The sequence below is a fragment of the Neovison vison genome, chromosome 6 (assembly GCF_020171115.1).
Source record: "Neovison vison isolate M4711 chromosome 6, ASM_NN_V1, whole genome shotgun sequence".
NCBI classification, from domain to species: domain Eukaryota; kingdom Metazoa; phylum Chordata; class Mammalia; order Carnivora; family Mustelidae; genus Neogale; species Neogale vison.
In genome coordinates, this window is record NC_058096.1 from 136,348,262 (window position 1) to 136,362,205 (window position 13,944).

At 42.5% G+C, this 13,944-nt stretch overlaps 1 protein-coding gene across 8 annotated transcripts in view; it reads left to right on the forward strand.

Annotated features, from left to right (window-relative positions):
• The window catches only part of LOC122908965 (myosin VIIA and Rab interacting protein), a 402,240-nt gene that overhangs the window by 66,374 nt on the left and 321,922 nt on the right, over positions 1 to 13,944 (forward strand). The window lies entirely within an intron of this gene.

Below are 13,944 nucleotides of genomic sequence, written 5' to 3' on the forward strand. Positions count from 1 at the left end.
AACCACAGATGTCATCTTTCTGACTCAAGGACATGCCTTGTATGTCTTCTGAGGAGCTAAGAGGGAATGAGCCAGGGAAGCATTGTATGGAACAAAGTCTTAGCAACAGCCTGAGCCCAAAACATGTCATAAGTGGGGAATCTGTGGGGAAGCCCTGGATCTTATTGTAGGTTGAGGAATCACAGAATTTTTAGCACAGGATGACATGACCTGACGTCCGCTTTGTAGGGTCACTGTGACTGCTCTATGGGTAAGGCATCATAGAAAGGAGGGACAAGCAGCTGTGGAACTTAGAGGAGGCAGCAGTGCAGGTAAAAGGTCATGCTTTCTCAGAGTAGGTGAGGGTCAGTGGGGTGGTGAGTGGTGATCAGATCCTGGAAACAGATCAAAGGTAGAGCCAATGGGAGTGGCATTTTGTTACTGGGATAGGCAATGTAAGTGGGAACAGAATCAAGGAGGACTGTGAAGTCTGTGGCTTGGGTGACTAGGAAAAATGAAGTTGCCTTTCCCTGAGTGGAGAAGACAAAAAAGCAGAGGGTTGGCAGGCAGCTGGAATTGAGAGCTCTGTCTTAAGCATCTTCAACTTGAGATTGTTTTTAGACATCCAAGTCGAGATGTCAAGTTGGCATTTGTATATTTTCATCTAGAGTTCAACTGGGAAATCCAAGCCAGACACAAAAATTTTGTAATGAAAATGGTCACCAAAGGTCAAGAGTTTAGGTAGAGCTGGGGCATATAGTATGCCAGTCAACATTAAGACTGTTTGGAATTTGTGGCCACTAATTTACATTGAGACCAATTTTAGCATCGTAGTGTGTGTTTCTCCTGCATTATTCAGCTTCTCTCCTCACCAGGACCATCAACAAGAACCACATCTTCCTCCGTTTTGGGTCCCAGGCTCTGGGCTCCGGGTCTGGCCCGTAGTAGACATGCCCTAAATGTCTGTGCAACAGATGGATCAGTGTAGATTGTTTGTCAACCTGTATGGTAGGTTTTATGTGTAGCTTGAAGCACCAGTCTTAATATTTTCTAGGAATCATTAAGGCCATCTGTGTATCATGCTTCATTTCCTGGAAACTCAAATATTGGCAAGCCACGAACTTATTTAGTGTCTTCTGATTGTGGACTCTTCTCTTAGCACCACTGTAGTCACATGTTGTTCTCTGTGGAAGAGTTGCTTTATGCTTGGTTTGGGCAGAAGTGTATGAAACACAGTGAAGTTGCCACTGCAGTAGCTTGATGAGGTGGGCACTGTCTTTCTTTGAGGTTGTGTGGTCTTAGTGGCTAGTAGTCAGCGGCTCTGCACAAATGCATGGTCTTGGGAATGTGTATGTGTTGGGGAAAAATATTATTTGAAGCCATCAGTGACTAAAGAGTGACACAGCACCTCTTCTGCTCTTGGGAGTGGATGGCTTTCCTCTGAAGACAGCCATCACTACTGTCTCTGTGCCCATGTCCCAGTTGACATGCCTCTATGGGTGGCTACAAACTCTGAATGATTTTGGTATAGGACCATACTATTGGATGAGAAGATGTTGAGACAACACCACCTCAAAACCAATGAAATCATCAAATATTTGCCTCACCTTTTCCATATTGCTTAGATTTAAAGTGCATGGGAGAGTCTAGGAAGATGTGTTCTAGCAGACATTTTTGAATTCTTTAATATTTGCTTTAATGAACATGGGACTCAGAATGGAGGATTTTTAATTTTAAAGTTTTAAATTGAATTACACATCTTTTCACCTGACCAGGTATTTTTTGTTTACCTAGTTTCTTGGGTGAACTTTCATGAGGGTAGCTCTTGTGTGTAGAGGTTGTGCATTGTTTCTGATGATCTTCAGTGTGGACATAGTAGCAAATACATAGGTGATCATGAAAGTGTGAATTAAATGTCCTCAGAACATAGACCTGGTAGTGGGGCTGAAGAACTCAGCACATTTAGGTCATTGAAATGAATTCATGAAAAGAGAACTAAAAGGTGTAAAGCAGTCACTGTGAACTGGCAGTGCCCCTGGGTACTCGGCAAATTCTTCTGTTGTCTCCTCTCAGTAGTTCCTAGGAGGTGGGTCTCCATGTTACATGGAAGTACCCAAGCACAGAGAGGTTGCAAGGCTTGCTCAGAGTAGCATGGTTCATTACAGGTAGAGCCAGGATTTTGTTTCCCAAATTCTCTGTTACATAGACTACGCTAAACCTTTTCAAAACTGCCTGCCTCCTTTCCTTCCCCCCTCCTCCTTTCCCTCCTTCCATCCCTCCTTTATTCTCTCCTTCCTTTACACCTATTACCCTATTTCCTCCCTCCCCCTTCCCTTGCTTTCCCTTTCCTTCCCTTTCTTTCTCTTTTATTGTGCTGGGACTTTGTTTAACCAAGAGATAGCACGAGATGGTGAAGAGAGCCTGGTTTTAGAGTTTGGAAATGTGAGTTTGCCTCTTAACATGAACCCCAATTTTTGGAAACACACTTAATCCTTCAATAGAAACTGCTCCTCTGTAAAATGGGACTAAGGACACCTGCTCTATCTATTCTTTTATGTTGTTGTAAATACTGAAATAAGTGATGCATTTAAAAGTGTTTTATGGGCTCCCAGGTGCCTCAGTGGGTTAAACCTCTGCCTTCAGCTCAGGTCATGATCTCAGGGTCCTGGGATTGAGCCCCATACTAGGCTCTCTGCTCAGCAGGGAGCTTGTTTCCCATTCTCTCTCTGCCTGTCTCTCTGTCTACTTGTGGTCTCTCTCTGTCAAATAAATAAATAAAATCTTTAATAAATAAAGAAGTAAATAAAAGTGCTTTATGAGTTGTTAAAGATAGATGGGAGCACCTGACATACATAGGAGGAAAGTGCTGGCAGGTAGTGAAAGCACCATGATTTGGGGGAGCCTTCCAGGATGGAGAGCTAGGACAGCACCCTCATGAATTGGAGCAATGTGCAGGTAGGATGAACAGTCTGCACCTTCAGCCAGGATCTCTTTCCTGAGTTCAGGCCTGTAGAGTGTGCTCTGGAGAATGGGAGCACACCCTTGCAGGTGGCTCTCTCAGGACATCCCACAGGTACCTCAGTCTACCGTGTCCAAACAGTGCCGTCTCCCAAGGGAAGGGATGGGGAGTCACAGACACTGGCCTGACTTTGCAGACCAGTTGGCTCACTGGCCTTCAGCAGAAAGAGTCCCAGGCTTCTGCAGGGCTTTTGGCATCACACAGACACACCAGGGTCATCCCATATGATGTAGTGTGCTCTGGAAAGACTAAAAAAAAAAAAAAAGAAAAGAAAAATATAATGGAACATTTTAAGTGAAGGTTACAATTCTCCCTCAGTTTTTTCCTAGGTTAAACTGCCTTGGACCAACTTGAGTTGTGCAGAACATACAGTCAGACTTGGATTTTCATTTGCAATTGAGAACTTCAACCAACCGTCATTGTATTTTTGTATATGATCACATTTTTGTTTTCATTTTTATTTATTTTCTCTTATTTTATATATTTTTAATTAATTAATTAATTATTTTATTGTGTTATGTTAGTCACCGTACAGCAGGTCATTGGTTTTTGATGTAGTATTCCATCATTCATTGTTTGTGCAAAATTTATTTTTTGTTATTTTTATCTTTTTAATTAATTAACTAATTAATTAATTGTGTTATGTTAGTCACCATACAGCAGGTCATTAGTTTTTGACGTAGTGTTCCATGATTCATTGTTTGTGCATAACACCCAGTGCTCCTTATTTTTCAAGATGAAGTTCCCATATGCACATAGCTGACATGTGTAGTTGAAGTTTGACAAATATATACACAAATGTAACCAATACTCCCATCAAGATACAGAACACTTCCATCAGCTCCAAAAGCTCCCTGTCTCCAGTCATTCGGTCCCCATGCCTCAGTGGTAGCAACTGGTTTGATTTCTATCACATGGGCAGTACTCCTTAGGATTTGGCTTTTTCTGCTCAGCGCGGTGCCTTTGAGACTCCTCCGTGTTGTTTCATGCATGAACAGTCAGTTCCTTTATATCCCTGGGTAGTGCTCCATGGTATGTTCCGTGCTCTCACAGCTTGTGGACCCATTCTCTTATTAATTGTACCATGGCCAGTTTTTAGCTGTTATGAACAAAGCTTCAGTAAATATTCTTGGCCAAGTCTTTGTGTGGACTGTGTTTTCATTTATCTGAGCAGATACTTAGAAGTAGAATTGCTCGGTCTTAGGAAGGTACACACAAGTAGCAAGTACAAAAACAAAAAACAAAAAACCACCATGTATCCACACTAGTTACAGCAACTACCAGCATCCAAAGCCAACTGCAGACATCGTGTTGTTCTACCACAAAATACTTCATCATGGATCTCAGAAAAGACTAATGCATTTTAACAGCTAACAGAGTTAAATAATTCCATATTAATCCTCTAATATCCAGAAAATTTACCCAGTGGTCTTTTTTTTTTTTTAAGTCTTTTTACAGTGGATATCTTCAAATCGAAATGGAAACAGTGCCCACTCACTAATCTTACCATTTTGAGTTGAAAGTCCCTTCATTTTGTTATGACTTCTGACTTAAATCAGAAGGCAAGGGTGCCTGTGGGAATAGTTTTGATTTGTTGTTTTTGTAGTCAGGCAGAGTTAAAAATGGAGCTTAGTTTTTGTTTCATTTTGTTTTATTTTGTTTTAGAGAGAGAAAAAACAAGTGAGGCAGGGGTGGGTAGACAGAAGGAGAGGGAGAGAACCTCAAGCAGATTCCATACTCAGTGTGGAGCCTGACATGGGGCTTGACATCATGACCCTGAGATGATGACCTGAGCCAAAATCAAGAGTCAGACGTTCAAACGACTGAGCTACCCAGGCACCCCAGGTTGGTTGTGTTGTAATTTTCCCCTGGGGGAAAATCTTTTTTCATAATTTGTTACATTGGTCTCCCTCCAAATTCTATTAGAAAAATTTTCTTAATTCATAACTGAAGTGTTCTTTTTCTTTCCAAAAGCTATGTATTTAGATTGGATGGGATATTTTAACACATACCAAAGGGACAGCACAATTGTCATGGGGGGTGAGTAGGAAGTGTTGCAGCTATAATTTGTTCCAGGACTTCCAGTGAGTGACAAGAAGAGGCCTGTTCCCCACTCCCCCAATCCCGTTCCATCACAGCTGAAATGTATACATCAGCTTCTGTGTATATGCACACTTAAATTAATTAAATTAATTAAAGTGATTCTGTGGACTCCATATCAGTAGGATTATTGCTTTCTCAGCACTGGAGATGTGGGGTGTTGAACCTTTAATCCCATTAAAGCCTATATGTAGAGTGGGACTGTTTGGGAAAGACCAAGGACTTGATGGGCCTGTGGATGTTAGACATGCACAACCAGAGAGTGGAGGAGTTCTTATTTGCGAGTTCAGCAGAGTGGGTGCCAATTGCATTTCTCCAAGACACACAACAGCATTAGAGTTATGGATGGAAGATGCTGGAGAACAAAAGACATGTTGATTCCTGCTCCTACCTCCAGAGACCAAATTGTTTTTTTTAAAAGATTTTATGTATTTATTTGACAGAGATCACAAGTATGCAGAGAGGCAGGCAGAGAGAGAGGAGGAGGCAGGCTCCCTGCTGAGCAGAAAGCCCTATTTGGGGCTCAATCCCAGGACCCTGGGATCATGATCTGAGCTGAAGGCAGAGGCTTGAACACATTGAGTCATCCAGGCGCCCCCCGGAGACCTAATTTAATGAGGCGAATGTATAGAAAATATACATTATACTTGGTTAATTTCATTCTTTTTCTTTTTTATCAGATGATTTCATGCACATAGTAGAAATCAAAATGGTAAAGAAGAGCTTATGATGAAAAGCACATATCCTTTGATTCCTGTTGAATTGTTTTCTTAGTTCTTGGTCTTCCTGGCATGACCTCCATAAACCTAAAAATCATGCTTATGTTGCTATTTCATAATTAATGAATTAATTATTCATTCATTCATTGATTCCTTGAATGAATGAATGAATGAATGAATAATTAATTAATGAATTATTTTTAGACATTCTTCCTCTGCTCTGAATGATTGGGGTTTCTCTCACTTATGCTACCATTACCTTTTGTTTCTTGATGTTTCTTATATTTGTTTTTGATATTTCTTATATTATTTTTGGCTTGGTTTTTTTGTTGGTGGTCATATTTCAAGCTTAAGGAATATATAGAGACCTTTGAGTCTCATTTCATCAATTTTTGCTATTCCTTCTTGATTCTGACTGTGCAAATGTACATATCGTTGCCCCTGCCTTCCCTCTACCCCTCCTTCCACTTTATCTCCCATCGGTCCCTAGGGTAACTTTATCTTACATATCCAAGCTTGAGGCCACTCACAGGCTGTTCTGCAAACGTATTTGAGCCTCTTCAGTTTTGTTCAGAAGTTGACTCTAATGTTGAAAATCAATAAGCAGCCCTTAAGTAATTATGATGGAACATATTGTCTGTGCTCCCTCTCCTTCTTTTTTAGAACTTCGCTGAAATCTGTAGGAGGCTGATTGTTCTCCTCCTTTTCTCTTTACTTTTATAAATTAATTGCACTTTTATTACTTCACTGTCATTTTGAAGTAGCCTTGGGAAGGAGGAGAGGCTGCTAAGTGTTTGCTTAGTCTGTCATCAGGATTTGCTAGTCAGGGCCATGGGGACCCTGGAGTGGGTGCAGAGATGAAGAGCCCTCCAGCGTGCAAAATGAACCCAGAGCACCCTCTCAGTCAGACAGATACGGATCTGAATCATTCTACCACTCTTACCTCAGCTTGTTACCCAGTCTTTGAGCCTCAGAAGTCAAAATAATGCCAGAAGAGACTGGGACATTGCTGTACATGAACATTGTCTATCCTCAAGAAAGTTGACATTTCTGGAAAGTCTACCTTGACTTTCACTTCACTTCTGTGGATAGAGCCGTTGAGGGGAAGGCAAACCATGCCATGGACCCTGTCCTCACTGTCTTAGATCCATCCCAGGTTCCATAATTCCAGGTATCATTGATGCCCACTGAGAGACACACCCTCTCATGGACTTCAGGTTTCTACATTTTTCTTGGCTTGATTGCCCTCTCTGCTTCTAGAGTTGTCTCTTTGACAGAGTAAACAGGGTTAAGAATATTGTGTCTACACAGGGTTCAATGAGAAGAATAAATGAATTTGTATAAAAACTCAGTATATTCAACACTGTTGGCTGTGGTGACCCTAGCAGCTAATGAGATTCATCATCAACATATGAAGTTTCTCTATTCCCTTCTTTCCTCAATTATGCAATTCTTAAAAAAATCTTTATGGAGTAGAAAAAAATAACTAGACATATATGCTTCATTAAAGGCCATCCTGTTCCAGAATGCATGTACCCAACCACTTCATTTCTTAGAATTTGAGTTTCTGGGGACAGTGGGAGTGTGGGGAACTCACCCAGGATCAGTGTGGTGTCTATAGCAGCTCTGAGTCTGGTACCAGGCACACATGGAAGTTTTGGGTTTGGATGTGGATGACATCATTTATGGCAACCGTAAAGCCTAGAGGAGGAGCGAGGTTGTGATTGGAGGAAGAAATGCTAAATATAGCTTTCTAGGCTGTAGGCATACTAGTAGACAGACCACCATAGTGCAGTATGGCCGGGGGTGGGGATGGCCAAGTCTTGTTGCCTTCTTGGTTGGACTCCATATGTTTTTTGAGTTACTTAGATCCAGGAGCCCTGGCATTCATTGAAGCATGTCAGTGTCTCCGTGGTAGCCCACGGAGGGCACAGCCACAGACCTGCATATTGCCCCTACTCAGGGGCTGCATTTGCTTGAGTTTTGGGCATTTGGCTAGTGTTCCCTTCTCTCCATCTGCCTTTCTGTGTTTCTGGCATACTTAATTGTAAGAACTTCTTTTTCTTCTGTAATGTAGCATATTGTGATGTTCTGTTAATATCTGCTCCAGTAAACAGATTAAATTAGTAAAATAAATAAATGAAATGTCATCTGTGTGGTGGAGATAGAGAGTGCTCACCAAATATTTCATGTGTTCATGCACATTTCCCAGCCTCCCCTGCAGCTGGGTCAAGACCATGTAACAAGGTCGGGCCAGTAGGCTGTGGGAGGAAGGTTATGTGTCACTGCCAGTCCAAGGCACTTAAAAACGTATATTCCTCCATATCTCCTGCATCCTCTGGGGACCATGGAGGCCTCATGTTGAGACATGGCATCACCAAATGGGCAGAGCCTGCTCTCTAAGACATTTGATGGATAGAGATTCTGGTGACCAGCAGGGGACTTTCTGTGATAAAGAAAGAAACTTTTGTTGGTTGAAGTCACTGAGGTTTGGGGGTCTATTCATTACAGCAACATACTCTAGTATTGCTTTGACTAATAGTTTCTGGGAGCTCAAAGGGACCCAGGGATCTGTTATACCCCACCCTTGGCTTTGCAGCTGAAGAAGCAAGCTTGGAGGGTGCATGGGCAGATAGTGGTAGAGTCTGTCTAGGACCTGAGTTTCCTGATGCTAGGGCTCCTGGCCTTCTTCTGCCATCTGGCCCCTCATTTAGTAGAAGATATCATAGAAAGATCTCTAGACGCACAGTAGAATCATAGTTTATACCCTATGATTTTATATTGTCAGGCATGTTTACAAAGTGGTTTTAAAAAGTGACTGTTAATTGCATAGTTCTCTGGTGTTCACAATGAGTCCTGGAAGGATTTATGAGATAGCCACAGCCTTTAAAATTTTTCATTTAATACATGCTTGCCAGAAGCTAGTTAGCATCTGGATAACTTCCAAAGGTTTGCTGATGCTGTACTGGACTTGGTCTGTGGTGGACCGGGGTTACATGTAATGAAATGGTTTCCTGTAACTGCAACTGGCCATTAATTGACAGGGTTTACTGAACTGACAGTGTACTTAAGACTACCACAGACAGGGGTGCCTGGGTGGCTCAGTGGTTTAAGCCTCTGCCTTCAGCTCAGGTCATGATCTCAGGGTCCTGGGATCAAGCCCCACATCGGGCTCTCTGCTCAGCGGGGAGCCTGCTTCCCCCTCTCTCTCTGCCTGCCTCTCTGCCTACTTGTGATCTCTCTCTATCAAATAAATAAATAAATAAATCTTTAAAAAAAAAAAAGACTACCACAGACGGTGGGGTCAGGCTGGGTCAGGCCAGGGGAAGGAAGAGAAGGAGGGGTGAGATGGGCAGAGCACTTCCTGCCCATTTTTTTCTGAGAGGCTTTGTGATGATAATATGCAAGCTTCTCCCCCTTTCCCTGTGTTAAGGAAGGGGAACAGAATTTACCTGGAGATCTGCTTCCTGCTGCCTTGATGGCCTCAGTGGCTCACTTGCTGATAGGACCTGCACCTGCTTTGCTCCCTGGTGGGAGGGCAGCATTCTACCTCTGTAAGAGTCAGGTCTAAGAGCCATGAGGAAATAAGTAAGAGCTGCCAAGCATGTGGAAGAACCACTGCAGGGAAGCAAAGCATTTCCCCAAACTGGAAATGGTTTGTGTTTCTAGTCTGTTACACAGACACTCCTTGGAGGATTAATCGCCTTTTTTTTTTTTTTTCTGAAGAAAGAATACAGTGCTTTTAATAAAATGAGTTAGTGATCTTTCTTCATTCAAAATTTATTTTAATTTTAGTGCTCGCTTTAGCAGCACATATACAAAATTTATTTTAATTTTAAACAAATTAAAATTTTATTGTAAGAACTTAATTTTTCAAGAAGTTTCTTTTTCCCAGAGTAAAATGCTTTTGTTCTCAGTGTCTTTTGTTGGGGCGCTTAAATGGACCTAATGAATTAACAAACACTCCTTGTTATATCCTTCTACGAAGCTGGAAGTCAGATGGCCTTGTCTTTACTCAGTTGGAATAAATGTGCCCTGTGGTTTATGAAATAACTGAGCAATCACAGAGTGCCTCTGCCTGACATCTCCGCACTGGCCCTTTGTAACCGTTGAGATTCCACACTGACACTGCAGCATTAACCGGGCTAGTTAATCGGTTTGCCATCTGGGAATGGACAGCAGGAATTCCCTCCTCCACATCAGTAGATCAGATTAGCCAGCCAGACGAGATCGGGCACGTTCAGGGTGGTATGGCCGTATTATGCCTCCATCAGAAAGGATGAATACCCAACTTTTGTAGCAACATGGACGGGACTGGAAGAGATTCTGCTGAGTGAAATAAGTCAAGCAGAGAGAGTCAATTATCATATGGTTTCACTTATTTGTGGAGCATAACAAATAGCATGGAGGACAAGGGGTGTTAGAGAGGAGTAGGGAATCTGGGTAAATTGGAAGGGGAGGTGAACCATGAGAGACTATGGACTCTGAAAAACAGTCTGAGGGGTTTGAAGTGGCGGGGGGGGTGGGAGGTTGGGGTACCAGGTGGTGGGTATTATAGAGGGCACAGCTTGCATGGAGCACTGAGTGTGGTGAAAAAATAATGAATAATGTTTTTCTGAAAATAAATAAATTGAAATAAATAAATAAATAAAAATTTAAAAAAAAAAGAAAAGATTAGCCAGCCAGTCACTGGACTGGGCCCTGACACAACAGAGCCCAGAGCAGGCATATTTTATACTGGAATAGAAGGTCTGAAACAGGCTCTGTTTGAGAGTCCCTTTGAGATGGGGGAAGGCTCAGAAGGAGTTAGAACTGAGAGATGCCAGCAGAGAGCCTGGGCACCTGCAGAGGCAGGTGTGGGGACCTCAAGAGGTGGGGGGAAAAGGAGGGTATAGAGTATCAATCTCAAAGCTTGAGGGGGCCTCCCAGGATTAAAAAAAAAAAACTCCTTTTTATTTATTATTGGAATTTTTACTAATAAGGAAAAGGTCAAATATACTAAATCAAAACTGTTGGATTCATTTATTCAAAAAAAAAAATCATGGACTTCATGTCAGGACTGTCCTGGGCAAACTTGAAGGGGATGAAAGGGCAAAGGGACAGAGGGAGAGGTTTACAATTTTAATAAGTGCCTTAACTCTTGCAGAAGAATCCAGAAGGTGGGCTAATTCTTACATGAATAACTAGGATGCTCTAGAGGGTAAGAAATAAAAACATCAAGGCAGATCCATGGGAATACTTGTACCTCAGTGGGAGGTAGGAAAAAGGAAAGACTTCCTGAAGAGGGGTACCTTTTGCTCTGATTCTTGAAGATGAACAGAATTTTATAAGTGGATTGAAACCGAGGTCTGGGAGCCTCGTGGGCAGAGTAATAAGGATAGAAAAGACAATGTGATTTCTCAACCCCACATCAAGACCTATGGGAGGCCAGGGAGGAAGATAGTAGTTCTACTTCCACTGTTCCTAACCGTGTGGTTCCGGAACATCACCTCTTATTCCTGGCAACCCTTGGGAAAATGCTTTTCTTGTCTGTTGCCAATATGGGGGAACTGAGAACCCAAAAAGATGTTAAGTAACTTGGCTTACTTAACAGGTGGCACATAGTGGAAGATAAATTCAAACCCAGGCAGCATCAACCCAGAGCTGGGTTCTGTAACTAGGACAGCAGATAGCACACAGCCTTGGCATTGAAACAAGGCACCCAGGTGCCATGGGGAAGAGTAGGGGAAATTAGGACCATCTTAGAAAATCTGGTATCCATGCTTACTAGAACTTGGGGCATTGAAGGAATGGGGAACTAGTAAGGTTTCAGTTAGGATATGTGGAAGGATAGCTGGGACATTGTAGTAGGCATTAGCCCCCTGTGGCATTGGGAACTTCAGATATGGCTTGTCCAAGTTGAGAGGTGTAAAATACACTCTGGATTTCAAAGATCTAGTATGAAAAAAAGGATGCAAAATATATCATTAATAATTTTTATATTGCAAACAAATTGAAATGTATCTAAAATTACATTTTAAATAAAATGTACAGGGCGCCTGGGTGGCTCAGTGGGTTAAGCCGCTGCCTTCGGCTCGGGTCACGATCTCAGGGTCCTGGGATCGAGTTCCGCATCGGGCTCTCCGCTGAGCGGAGAGCCCGCTTCCCTCTATCTCTCTCTGCCTATTTGTGATCTTTCTCTGTCAAATAAATAAATAAAATCTTTTAAAAAAAATGTACAATTAAAATTGGTGGGTTTTTTGTTTGTTTGTTTGTTTGTTTTTTTACTTTTTTAAAAATGTGACTACTGGGGGTGCCTGGGTGGCTCAGTCAGTTAAGCCTCTGCCTTCGGCTCAGTTCATGATCTCAGGGTCCTGGGATCGATTCCCTGCATTGGGCTCTCTGCTCAGCAGGGAGCCTGCTTCCCCTCTCTCTCTCTGCCTGCCTCTCTGCCTACTTGTGATCTCTCTCCGTCAAATAAATAAAATCTTAAAAAAAAATGTGACTACCGGACTACTTAAGTATATATAGTTCATAATATGTTTTTATTGGACAACACTGGTTTGGAATGCTAAGTTAAAAGTTTAGAATTTATGAGACCAAAAAGTAACTTTCTTCCTCAATTTCATTTGGGGCTAGTGCTTTTCTATAGAACTGCCCTGCTTTTGGCCTTCTTGTAGTTTAAAAGGAATACTGTGTGCTGTACACTGTATGCTGTCATAGTCACTGTAGAGAGTTTGCCCATCTCAGGATAGAATAACACTTTGATATTTCTCGGAAGTTAATGATTGACCAAGTATATCATGACCTTTGAAATAATATGTAACTTTAGAATGGCTTTATATTCATAAATTGTATAATGTGTCTGGCACCGTAAAATTGTAAGTTATCCCGTATTTGCCTGCAGGGCTTGCCTTTAGGTATGACCAGGAGAGGTTGATGCTGCAGATAGAAAAAAGGGGAAACGATAACAAAAGCTTTTATTCACTTTTAGATTTGCAGCCCTTCAAAGATATGTAGTTACCAATTTGTAGATTCTGGATACATTGTCTTCATAATCCCCTATTCTTTAGCAACAGTTTCTTACGAAGTTTCTGTTGTGGTTTCAAGTTCCTGATCTCATTTACTTTTCCACGGCAAATGTCAGAGCTTCAGCTCTGCTGGGCGGTGATAAAGCTTTTTGGCGCAAATTCTTGCCCTGACCTTCATTCCTCAGACCTCTGACTGCGGGAAGCATTTCTTTGGCATCAGGTGTGCACAGAATTCCGGACTTGAAAGACAGTAAGAAGGAAGGTTTCTATAGCCATTGTAAAAGCAACTTTCTTCAACTGCCATAATTCCAGCACGAACACTGTTGTTTCGCCAGGAGCACAGAGTTGGTGAGTGCTGATGGGCAGCCTGGGGATCAGAGTTTCCCTACTTCCTTGCTGTGCTTCTGGAATGACAATTTCCTTGTTCCATGAACTTCTTGAGATCCTTGGTGGCCAGCGGCTGCCTTCCCTCCTCACCAGCTCCTAAAGCCAACAGTTCCCAAGCCGATACATTCAAAAGGACATTCATGAAGGACCTGTCTGACTCACAGCTGACTTACAATGAACTCCTTCTCCCAGATGGGAGACTTCTGGTCCAGGGTAGAGATTCTTTTGCTGGAAATTTGAGCAAGCCCTGGGTGCACCCCAAGTCCCTGCCCTCTGCAGCTCACCCTGGCCCCTGCTGGCCTGACTCATAGACTTCTATTCTACATTATCTAGTAATGTGTGTAGGCCTAGGTCTCAAGTGCCCTGCCCCAGCTGATTCTTCTCCTCATGCCTCAGGCCAAGGCCAGAGTGCCTAGCTTCTACACATCTAACCAGATTCTGGGTCCCCACCTGTTGACAGGAGTTGTCCAGGAGGTTGGCAGGGTCTTTGATTCTGATCTTCTTTGGAATTAGTTGTGGAACTCAGTTCTCTCCTTGGCCTCTACCAGGCTTCCCCAAATGTTTGTGTGTGGCCAGCCCCTGCAGCTGTGCTGGTTACTCCTGTTATCACCCACTGTGTAATGCTTCTATCTCCTTCTATCTCCTTGCAACCACCAAGGCCCATTCCTCGTTCAGCCTGAGATAGGCTCGGCTGTGACTTTGCCCTTCTGTGACAGGAATATACCTAGAG